General features: G+C 33.1%; 1 long non-coding RNA gene and 1 pseudogene across 1 annotated transcript in view; both read left to right on the top strand.

Moving 5' to 3' along the window:
• Positions 1-13335, top strand: part of LOC107497065 — a 58250-nt gene that overhangs the window by 15981 nt on the left and 28934 nt on the right. The gene's annotated exons all lie outside the window — the stretch shown is intronic.
• Positions 13189-13307, top strand: LOC118602675 (annotated as a pseudogene).

The raw sequence follows: 13335 nt of genomic DNA, 5'->3' as shown, positions 1-13335 counted from the left end.
GTGCAATGCATTCCCTTGTTATATTTTTCATTATTTTTAATACTACTTCCCTTACCCTTCCTTTCTCCACTTTCACACCTCTTTCCATAGATTCTCACTCTGGTTTGTTTAATTTGTTTTTATAACCCACCTTCACAATAGCTACTTTGATTCATGTGTATACTTGAATACTTTGTGTATTCAATTCTTAAGTGGTATTGATGTATATATTTTTTTTTAAATTTTTTATCCTAAACATTATAAGATTTATTCATGTTGCTGTTTGTAACATATTTATTTTCACATCCCTACCATGATCCTGCTAATCTAATTCTATACACATGTATCAGGTTATTATTATGGTACTACCCTACTTTTTGTAATAATTTTTATATTTGTTAGGATAATGCAAACTGGATTTTTAAATTTTGATATAACTTAGAACTTATAGAAACTCTTCAAGAATACAAGAAATTTCCATAGGGCCTTCGCCTATTTTTATTATTTTGCTATATTTGTTTTACTAGTTTCTATAAACATTATTTTATGACTAATTTGATAACTGCACATGCCACACTCCTTTATACTAAATAATTCAGTATGTATTTTCTAAGAATAAGGATCATACCCAGAGTACAATTATAAAAACAACATTTAATGGCCCAAGACTACTATCTAAGATCATACAAATTTCCCAATACTATACTTTGGATATATACTTCTCTAGCCAGGACCTAACCCAGGATCGTGCACTGCATTTAGTTGTCATGTCTCTTCAGTTTCCTTTAATTTGTATGTTTTTTAGCCTTCATCATTCTGTCCTGATATTTTTTAAGAATGTAAGGTACTTATTTATTAGAATTCCCCTTAATTTGTGTACTTTTACTACTTTGTGACTGTATTTAGGTTATGCATTTGGGTCAGATTACTTCTTAAATAATATGCCCTCCTCAGTGCATCATTTCAGAAGGCACATGATTTCCCAATGTTGGTGATGTTGAGATCAATCACTTACGGTTATGCCTGCAAAGTTTCTCTATAAAGTTACTGTTTTTCTCTTATGTAATTAATAAGTAATTTCCTCGAGAAAATTATGTAAATATTTCAATATTCTCTTTCTTATCAAAGTTGCACTGAAAAAGTTAGCATTCATGGATAACTTTCTATCTTAAACATTCCTACTACATTTATTAGTTTCCATTTTACTATACAATTTTCTTTTTGTGCCACGTATTATATCAATATTATTTCATAAACTCTTCATTTAATAGGTTATTATTTGGTTTTTAATGGGTTTTATTTAGATGCTTAAATTGTTCCAAATTTGGCCAGTGGAAGCCTCCTCTAACTAAAACTCTTGTCTTTTTGACACATCCCCATAATTCTTTAATCACTTCCTTATGTCCTAGTGCAAAATTCAGTACCAAGCTCCTCTTCTACTTTACCAGTCACAACCCTGAAATTGGCTATTTCTCTTGGTTTATTTTAAGGAAGAATTTTATTTAGAAATTAAGAACTGTTTGCTAGGTATGATTAGTGCCACACATGTAACATTGTTTTAGGCCTTTTGTATAAACAGAGCTAAGAGGAAGTACAAAATGTGCACACACACACACCATGTACATAGATCATGAATTTATACTGATACTTCCAACTGCAATGCAACAATACAGGTTTTATTCTAGCCTTTCCACTTTCCATTTCTTTAACTACTTTCATCACATTGAGAAATCTAACTTTTATCGTCCTCACTGTATTCCCTCATGTCAACCCTAGTATAATGAATACTAGTTTTATAATTTTTTACCCATAAAATTGTGAAAAGTAAACCTATTAAATATGTGTTTCTATTGTCTTATGTAAATTTTTTGTACAGGTTAAATAAATACATTTTAGTAATAAAATTCGCTGAGTTTTTAATTATGCATATTCCTGGCTAACCAACACCCTTATCCTATCAATACAAAATTTTCACCACTAGAAAGTTCTGTTGTGTCTGTTCTTAGTCTATATCCCAATTAGAACCACTTTTCTGATTTTTTTAACATAGATTAGTTCTAGTATATCATATAAATGGAATCATATAGAATGTATTTTTTGCTTTTATGTTCTGACGTTCAACCTAATATTTGTTTGAATTATTTATGGTATTGTTCTTATCAGTCATTTGTTCCATTTTATCCATTTTAATGCTATGGAAGTATTGAGATGTGATCAGACTCCAGACTTATTCTGAAGTCAGAAGAAAAGATATTGTTAGCAATAGAGGAGTGAGAAGAAAAGTCAAACTGGCTGCCAAAATATTTGTCCTGAGTGACTTGAAAAACAGAGTTAAGCTTTACTGAAATGAAGATGCAAGATCAATAAGCTAGAGATCGGATCTGTGCAGGTGAATACTGAAATATACGTTAGAAAAACAAATTGAATGGAAAGTTTTGTTATAGTAGAGAAATAACAGCGTGATGAAGGAAAAGAAATGCTTCACTATGACACACCAAAATTCATACTGATCTTTATTTTGCTGTTTTTTCTAAGTTCTTATAGTAGACACTTATCTCTTTGTTTTTATAATTTCATCTTTTCTAATATAAACATTTTAAAGAAGTATTAGGTTTATCCTATGAGTGTTTTTAGATTATCATAAATATTCTAATTTTTATTTAGATTCCTAAGCTGTTTAAAATGTGTTATTTAATTTGAAAACGTGTTTCTTCACTGTTGCTTGTTATTTGTTTTTGCATCTTTCATTATGATTGGAGAGATCAGATTAAGTTCAACTTTTTGATATTGAGACTTGCTTTATAATAAAGGTACATTTTTAGCAATAATCTGTATCTGCTTATAAAGAATCTGCATTATGAAAAATGTGGGATTCAGGATTCTAAATATATTTGTTATATTAAGTAGGCAGAGACCAGTAGTACTAGCAGAAAAACAAAGCTGTTAAGCTATATTAAAAAATAACAAAATAAAATGGAGAGGAAGAAGCACTATTAAGCATATAGCAGATACTACTATTTTTCATTCATTGCTCATTTTTCTCTTCTGTTTTTAGTAATAGAATTGAGTTTTAACAAGGCACAGAGGTTCTCAGCTATAGATTGTGTTCTCAAACTTTCTTTGCAATGATGTATTGCTGTGATAGTTTTTACAGGATAAAGGAATATAAGAAAAGGTGACATCTGAAACATTCTTAAAGAAAGGCTGCTTTCCCTAGATTTTGTCTCAACTAATCTTGTGGTCTGGGAAGGTGTTGATTAGAGCAAGCGCCTTTGATGCATAGGTAGAAGTCATGTATTCAGGATAAAACAAATTATTTGATTCAAAGTTTATAATCTAGGTCTTAATTGGCTCAAGTTTGAGAATTGGACAATAATGGTTTTCTCACTTGACTTTAGCAAAATGCTAATTTATTCCCTCTAATCAATTAGCCACTACAAAAGATAAATACATGTCAAAATATTCTGATTACTGCCAGTCTTGCTGCCTATCGTGATGATCATGCTCACCTAATCTCTGATGGTTAAGTGATATCTGCAGGCCTAGGATCCTATTATCCCACTAAAGTCTGAGAATTCAGTGCAATGACAGTATCTTTAACTGTAATTTTTAGCTTGCAGATAGTCAATAAATAGAGAGCTTATTCTATGATATAGATGCTTCCCATATAAATATATCACTCAGGGTTGTGATGGAAACAATACCTTCTAGATTGTCCCAGAGGAGATAGTTAAGTGGTGGGGAGAATGTCATACATAATACATTCACATTTACACTCACTTCCTAAACTTTTGAGTTTCTTCCTTTAGAGTATAAGAAGAATGTGCTGAAATCTTAATTTTGTTTAATGTAGGCCACTTTTTATCCCAGATTTCATTCAAGAAAATGAGTCAAACAGTAGAATCATTTCAATATGCTCAAGGAAATAGATTTGATACTATTAATGCCCAGAATTCATTGCTCGAAATCTTTTGGTGAGTGTACCATATAAATTCAGCCAGATCTAACAGTACATTTTTCATTCCTCCTATAACTCTATTAGAAATGTTGCATTTTTGTTTGCATTGTCTGATGTATCCTGTCAGATTAAGCTTTGTGGGCATCCTTTTGTAGTCTGCTGGGATTTGTGTCTAGTTTTAAGTCTAAAAGCAGAGAAAAGTAATAGATATAAGAACTCAGAACTTGAATCCACTTAAAAATCCAGTGTCCTAGGTAAGATCTTTATGGAGATGTGAGGCAAGATTTAGGTAATCCCTTGAGTGGGGAGGATTCTGATATTTCTCCCAGCAAGGGAAGCTCAAAGGGAAATTAAAGGTCCTCATATTCATCAGAAACCACTCATGTGTCCTCATTGTAATTCAAGACCCCAATCTCTCATGATCGATATTGTAACTTTAACTTAAAAGATCTGCTGAGGATTTGAATTAAACTTGCATATTAAAATTTAGGCTACTGTAGAATCAATCTTGTGTTGTTATCAGAAACTTCAGCCTTGTGGCTTCAAGAAATAGAGGATTCTCTCAGGATAATCATAAAAGTTTTGCAGTTTTTCTACCCATGCGTTACATTGGGAATTTAAAACCCTAAGCTTATTTTCGTCTCTCAAAATCTTCAGGGATTTAAGTGGCACCAATCCCAAACTTACAGTTCTTGTATTCTTATATTCTTTATTTTCCCTAATGTTCTAATTTAAGGACTAATAGGTCTTTCATAGCTGTTTTCTATAGGTACTTCATTGCAGGCATTTTCATGTGCTAATTAAAGTATTTTTCCAGTGAATGCCATGAAATACCAGGGTCTCGTTTTCCATTAGCAATGAATTTATTACTGCCTTCAAATCTAATCAGAGCAGAGAACCAGTTACAGATTTTAGAAAATGAACTTAAGTTTCTTGGAGCCACTTATGGTCCAAAACACTGTATTCATTGTGATTTGCTTAGGACAACAAACATGAAGAATTTTAGTATAGAGAATTTGAAGCTTAAAGCCACTGGGTCAGTGAAAGTCAGAAAGCTGCAGTGTGTTTTCAAGGACTCTTACTAAAGGTACAACAAATTTCAAGAACGTCTGAGAAATTCCCACAGCTTGTCACAGTCTTGGCACCTGATGTGCAGCACAAATCAGTCTGTAGGTTTTCCAAAGCACACTTGGAAGCTTCTTAGGACATTATATCCACACACCTGTCTGTAATAGCCTCCAGGAAATAATGATCTCTCTTTTACTTTCCAAGTCTCACAAAAGTGTCTCTCATTGATGGCCACTAATGTAAAACTATACACTAAAGGAGCTTTGAGAGCAGGCAATCTAGCACATAAGCTGACCAGCTGGGTGTCTGGAAAAGCATGTGGAGAAGAGCTTATATTCTGAGTGCCACAATTGCCCACTTAATTTGGTATCTTATGTAAGTGAAATAAACGTACATCTTAATCACTGTGTTGCAGTTTCTTAATTATAACAGCTTAGTATGTACCTTAATTCATAAAAACAACATTATTTAATCATGTTGTTATAGCCTTTTAAGTATTTAGTTTACTTAAACTACTTGATATTGCATAAACTTGACATAATTTTTTTCTGAATTGTCTTTGGATCCAATTATCTGCGACTTGCTTTCCTGGGATTTCCAGACATAGGTTTGGGAGAGAGAGGTAGAAACATATACCAATTCACCAGCTTATTTTTGCACTTATTATTTTGGTTTTCTTGGACACACTTAAGTTCTGCTGGCAGGAATATAAATCATTTAATTATTCCTGGAAATTGATTTAACAATATGCGTTAAGAACCTTAAAAATGTAGCATATAAAACTATTGAGACCTATATGAAAAGTATCATGCATACAATTCATTTAATTCAAAATTATTTTGATTATAATAATTAAAATTTAAAAACATGTCCATCAGTAGGGTAATGGCAATATTAGAGCATATCCAGTTATGTTACCATTTGTTATGAACTACATTGTGTTGCCCCAAATTTCCTATGCTGAAGCCTTAACTACCAATGTGATCACATTTAGAGGTAGGGCCTTTAAGAAGGTAATTAAGTTTAAGTGATGTCACAAAGGTGAGGCCTTAATCGGATAGGACTAATGTCCTTATAAGAGAAAGGTACATTAGAACTCTTTCTCTTCACACATACAAATAGGGAAAGGTCATTTGAGGATAGGGAGAAGGCTGTCATCCAAAAAACCAGAGTTCTCAACAGAAACCAACCCTGGTGGTACCTTAATCTTGAAAATCCAGTTTCTAGAACTGTGAGAAAATAGATGTCTGTTGTTTGACCCACTCGATCTATGGTATTCCATTATGTCAGCTTGGACTAATAAACCATTAAAATCAGACTTTTAAGAAATATTTAATAACATGAAGTGAAAAGAGGAGAGTAAAAATAATGTAGTAGTCCTCTCAGCCACAGTTTTACATTCCAGTTTCAGTTCCTCATGGTTAACCAGAGTTTGAAAATATTATGTGGAAAATTCCAGAAATAAATTCTTAAGTTCTTGCGCATTGTTCTGAGTACAGTGTGATAACAACGCTCCATTCTGCTCCATTTTACCTGGGATGTGAACCATATCCCAGGTAAATTTTCCACCGTATCCATGTGGTACACACTACCTGCCTGTTAGACACTTAGTAGCCATCTTAGTTATCAGATTGCCTGTCTTGATGTCACAGTGCTTGTGTTCAAGTAGCCCTTATCTTACTTACAAAAGGACTCAAAGCCAATAGTAATACTAGTAATTTAGATATATCAAAGAGAAGCTGTAAAGTGCTTTCTTTACATGAAAAAGTATGCATGTATAAGAAAAAGCATAATATGTATAAGTGTTAGTACTATCTATGGTTTCAGGCATCCATGAGGGGTCTTGGACCATATCCCCCCTGGATAAGGAGGGACTACTATTAATATATCTATATCTATATATCTATATTGATATATCTATACATCTATATCTATATATATAGATATATAGATATATATGTATATGTATATGTATATATATGACTTTGCGTGTGTATCACCATAATTTTGAATATAGAAAAGTAAATACACATACAGTTTATATTTTGAAGAGAGACTGGGAGAAATTACCAAAAAATAAAAATGTGTTTAGTAAGGGTTCATGAAAACCACTCTGTTCCTGAGCGAAGCATTGTTTTCCAAAAGAGATGCACACCAATGAGTCATGCAAATTTATTTCTATCCTCACTGGCAGCATCTGTTTAGGATGCCCAAATTAATTTTGTGCAATCTGTGAATACTGTGGGTAACCTTGCCTGTATGAAGCTAAATTGGTTGAACCAAGCGAAGCTGCTTAAATCACTAGAAAGGGTGGGATGACAAAGAGATAACATTGTAAATGATCAGTGAGGAAGCAAAAATGGCACAGGACCTTAAATTTAGGTTCCTTGCAAAGAAATAATGATAGAGTTCTTTAAATTTAGAATGCTTCCTGTGGTAAATCTAAGATTTGCCACTCAGAATATGTTCTATTGAATCTGGTTATTTTAATTTAGAAATAAAAAAGGATAACTCTCTTCTTTGGCCTCTTTGGTCATTCTGTCATCTAATTTTTATTGACACTGTCAATTTACTATATGTTTGAAAATTTACTTTGGAATTTTTTTAATCTCATTCTTTTTAGTAATTCAGTTTTTAACTTCAAAATATGTATAATTTACTTTTCAAAAGAGTTTATTTTATGAAGTTAATCAGAAGTACCACCGCCAACTGGGGGTATTCTGAAATGATCTAACCACAAAGATGATGTTCCTGTGCCAACTAACACTGCATTATCCCTGCTTGTACCCCTAAACTGGTAAGATTATCTTCCCACACAAATATACTGATCTTAATTTCAATCAGCTGACACTCCTCTATAGACTCATTGTCTATTCCTCCATAAATATACACAGCATAAGTCTTACTCTCCCACTTTCCAATGCTAGTTGGCTGTCCACTAAAAATCAGTTTCTGACCTTTAGACGAGGGTCATGTGTTTTATTAGGGGAGTCAATGAAAGAGTCAAAACAAGCTCACCAGGCTTTCTTCTTGATTAATATATGTGCTCTCAGAATTATCTGTCCTGGGTTGGTTCACAAGTTAGAAATCAAATATTGTTTTTGTTTATTTTAGTTTTGCTATTAGTTTTATAATGTTTGTTAAAAAGAGGAGATACTATTTCATCCAGGGGCTAAAGGAAAGAACTAGAAAGTAGAGAACTATTGAAGTGCCTTTTTTTCCATACTTGGCTCTGCTTGATTTAGGAAACTTATAATAAGCATATAGCAAGTTAATTTTGTAATTTAAATAATACAGTTGAAAAAGTATCCCTTCTAGGTGTTCATGCATACTTGTATCTTAAAAGAGGTGTCTTAATATTTTCAAGTAGTTATTTTTGCAATTGCTTATTTCCAGGTGCTTCTGAAAGATTTTTGAGTGTGCATGTATGACTCTAATAGGATAACTGAAAAATAAAAACTGAATTAATGAAGAATTCAGGCATGGTCTTGGAAGATTTACTCTTCTTTTTTATGTGATATTATTTTATATGCCTTTCAGAACAAGGTAGTTAATATATCATATATAAGAAAAAAAAAATATATATATACATATATATATGTATATAGAAACGAATGTATAGAAAACTTTGAGCCCAAAGAGAGAACATCAAAATATTCCTCTAAATTAAAAATGCATCATATCTAACCAATGCAAATAAAAGTTTTGTTTAATGTTTATTGTCCAATAACAGGAAAAAAGCACCAATAAGAATACTAGAGAGTTATCTAGAGAGTTATGTCATGAAATCAGTGAGCATAGGTCATTTCTAGTTTCATTTTCCCTCACACCAACTAACAATAGGTCATGGATGAGGCATCACTGAGAAAATTCTAGAACAGAGGGTGAAGCTCTACCACTCCCTACCTAGTACCTTGGAGGCCAAGACAAATGGCACTATAAGTGCAGCAGTTACATTATGACAAAATTGCCCCTCCCCTAGGCTGGTACAGTACTACACCAACAAGTTCCCCCTGAGCCTACTGCTCTTTCAGGGGGAAAAAGAGCTCAGGGTAGACATGCAGCTCCCCCACTGATATGGGTTTCTTCTTAGGAGTCCTAGTCCGGTCTTGCTTCAAAGGGACTGCAGGGGAATCTGCAGAGTTGACCACAGGGAATCCAATTGTAAAAGAGAGCTTGCAACAACCAGCACTCAGGTTTTAGCAGACCTAGTTCCTCTCAGTAGTGACCAAGTACCAATCTTAACCAGTGGTTTTGTTCATCTGCAGAGCCAGACAGTGGAATAGTCTGACCAGGGAACTTGGTAGGGTGTAGGTCTGATTCTGGTCCTCAACCAGAGAACCTAAGGAGTAGGTAGACTTAAGTCAAGGCCTTCCTAGACTTGGAGCCAGTTACCGGCTTGGCCCAGTCAGGGAAACTTATTCATAGCTCTGTGCATTGCTAAATAAAGCCTTCGGCCTGCCTCATCAGGGAACTAATCCAGAGCACATAGGAAGCTGCATAGCCCATCCAAAAGTCCTGCTTACAGGAACACTTGAACAGAGAACACAGCCCATGATATAACCATCTGGAGAGCAAACAGTCAGCCTCATCTGGCCAGGACATTAAGTGTACAGTTTATCTGATTTGAGTCCCCAGACAAAAGGCTATGCAGGCCTTGAGGCCGGGTCTCCTACCCTGCCAGGGGAGGGTAGCTAATTTATAGCTCTGCCTACTGAAGGACTATCTAGGAAGCCTTACCACAGAACCTAGGCATGATGGAGCCCCTCCTCCAGGTTCATTAGGGGAAGGGACCAAGCAGCAGTTCATTCCAACTGTTCTCAGCTAGTGGCACCCACACCCTCAACCTCAGAACTTGCAAAGTGGCCTTTCCTCAAAGACCCTCATAGCAAGTACACCTGCCCAAGGAGATTACCAGCAGACATATCCAGAAATTTAAACTTAGTTGTTAGGTGAACTGTCTCTACCAAAGTGAACATGTAAAGTTTGGAAGAGGAGGATTCTACTCAAATGTGTAGTTACCAGTGCAATGAATAGAATCATACACAAAAAGCAGGTAAACATGGTACCACTAAAGGAAATTAATAAAGCTCAAATAAATAACTAAAGAAATGAAAATCTATGAGCTGTCAAAAATTCAGAATACTCTTCTTAAAGAAATTTGGTGAACTACAAGAACACACAGACAACTAAACCAAATTAGGGAAACAATGGAGCAACAAAACAAGTTAGACAAAGAAATAGAAACCATTAAAAAAAAGAGCCCAGAAATTCTAGAGCTGAAACATACAATAACTAAAGTGAAGAATTTAATAGACATCTTCAAAGGCAGACTTGACTATACAAAGTAAATAATCACTGACCTAAAAAGGACATTTGAAATCATTTAGTCAGAGGAGTAAAGAGAAAAAAGAATGAAGAAAGCCTTGGTGCTTATGTGACACAAGAAGAAACAATATCAACTCATGGGAATTCCAGAAGGAGAAGGAAGAGACAAAAGGATGGATGGAGATAGATACACACACACACACACACACACACACACACATATACATATATACACACATATATGTGTGTATATGTGTGTATGTACGTATGTGTGTGCATGTGTGTATGTATGTGTATATGTATGTGTGCATATGTGTGTATGTACACACATACATACATATATATATATGACACTGACTACAAATTTTCCAAACCTTGGGAGAAAAATGAGCATTGGATGCAAGAAGTTCAAAGGCCCCAGTTAGAATGAATGCAAATAGGAATACATTTAGGCATAGAATTAAATTGTCGAAATTCAAAGACAAAGAATTAATCTTAAAACAGTGAGAGAAAAGAGTAAATTTATATACAAAGGAAGCCCCATAAGACTTTAGGTAGATTTCTCAATAAACCCTTTCTAGATCAGAAGAGAATGAGATATCTTCAAAATAATTAAAGACAAAAACTGTCAACCAAGAATTCTATAGCTGTCAAAGGTGTCCTTCAGAAATTAAGGAGAGATTAAGAAATGCTCAAAAAAAAAAAAAAGGCAGAGAGAGTTTATTTCTACTGGATTTACCTTATAAGAGATGTTAAAGGAATTATTTGAGTGGAAGTAAAAGAATGCTAATTAATATAAAAATTTAAGAAGGTAGTGTAAAATTTATTGATAATAGTAAATAAATGATTAAATAAATGAAAAAAAACAAATGCAGTAAAATAAGCATAACTACAATAATATGTTAGTAAGTACAATATAAAGGTAAGCTGTATTGGCAATAACCTAAAATGTGAGTAGGAGAAGTAAAAGTACAAAGTCTAGAAATGCTATCAAAGATAAATTATCAGTTTAAAATAGAATTTTATAATATTTTATGTAGGTCTCATGGTAACCAAAAGAAAAAAATCAAAAGTAATTAAACAAAACTCATAATAAAGATGTTAAAGCAAATTAAGACCAAAAAACATCGAAATAAAAAGACAGCAGAATAAGAAGGAACAATGGTTCCTCAAAACAGGCCAAAAAAAAAAAAAAAAGAAAGAAAATGGCAATACAAATTTCTTACCTATTGATAACTACATTAAATGTAAATAGATTAAATTTTCCAATCAAAAGACACAGGATGACTGAATAATAAAAAAAAGATTCAATGATATAATACTTATGAGAGACACACTTTACCATTAAACATTTATAAACTGAGAGAAAAGGAATGTAAACAGATACTTCAAGCAAATGGTACCAAAAAATATCAAGCACAGCTATACTTATATCACACAAAACAAACTTTAAAATAGTAAGAAGAGACAAAGTCATTATATAATGATAAAGGAGGCAGTTCAAGAAGATATATCAATTTTATGTATTTATGCATACGACACAGGAGCACCTTTGTATATATTGCAAAACTAAGAGAGCTAAAAGGAAAAATAAACATACATAATAATAGTTGAGGACTTTCATATCCCACTCTCAACAACGAACAATTCATCCAGAGAATCAATAAGAAAACATCAGTTATGAACAACACATGGACTTAATGTACATAAACAAAACATACTGACAACAGCAGAAAACACATTCTCCTCTAGCACACACACATTTTCTAGGATCGACCATATTTTGGGCCATAAAAAAAAATTTAAAGAAGATTAAAATAATACCACTTATCTTCTCTGTCTACAATGGTATGAAACTAGAAATCAATAACAGGAAGAAAACTGAAAAACTCACAAATACATGGAAATTTAAAAAAATCTCCAGAAAATTAATAGATCAAAAATAAATAAATAAATAAAAGGAAAATAAGAAGGTATCTTGAGACAAAGGAAAACAGAACCACAACACACCAAAATTTATAGAAAGCAGTGAAAGCAGTTTTAAGAGGAAAGTTCATAGCAATAAAAGCCTACATTAGGAAATGAAAAAGATCTCAAATAAAAAACCTAACTCTACACCTCAAAGAACTAAAAAAAAAAACAAACTGAACACATAGAATAGGATTAAAGCAGAATAAAATTGTGAACATTAAAATAATAGAAAAAATTAACAAGAGTAACAGTGGTTCTTTGGAAAAAAAAACAAAATTAACAAATATTTAACTAGACTAAACAAGAAAAAAAGAGGATCCAAATTAACAAAATTATAAGACATTACAACGGATAGCACACAAATAAATCAAAGGATCCTAAGCATCTACCATGTATAACTATACACCAATAAACTGAACAACCTAGAATAAAAAAAATATTCTTAGACACAACCTACCAACTGAATTAGGAAGAAATAGAAAATCTGAACAGCCTAATTAGTAGCAAGAAATATGAATCAGTAATCAAAAATCTCTCAATGAAGAAAAGCAAGTGGCTTCATTAGAAATTTTACCAAACATTTAAAGGAGAATTAATGCCAATCCTTATCAAATTCTTCCAAAATATGAAAGAGGAGGGAGCACTCCAAAACTTATTTTATGAGGTCAGCATAACCCTGATACCAAAGCCAGGAAAGAACACTACAAGAAAACTACTGGTCAATATCTTTGATGAATATAAATGCAAAAATTCTCAAAAACAGACTAGCAAATTAAATTCAGCAACACATTCATCATGATAAAGGGAATTATTTTTGAGTAAAAGAATGGTTCAGCATATACAAATTAGTAAATGTAATACATCATGTTAGCAGAATGTAAGCTATCTATGGCCGTGCTACCCTGAAGAAGCCCGATCCCATCTGACCTCAGAAGCTAAGCAGGGTCAAGCCTGGTTAGTACTTGGATGGGAGACCACCTAGGAAAACCAAGTGCTGTAGGCATGAAAAACAAAAAATAATGAATTGTAAA

The sequence above is a fragment of the Rousettus aegyptiacus genome, unplaced genomic scaffold (assembly GCF_014176215.1).
Source record: "Rousettus aegyptiacus isolate mRouAeg1 unplaced genomic scaffold, mRouAeg1.p scaffold_m13_p_4, whole genome shotgun sequence".
NCBI lineage: Eukaryota > Metazoa > Chordata > Mammalia > Chiroptera > Pteropodidae > Rousettus > Rousettus aegyptiacus.
The sequence above is the reverse complement of the archived record's forward strand: the minus strand, read 5'-3'. Positions and strand labels throughout refer to the sequence as shown.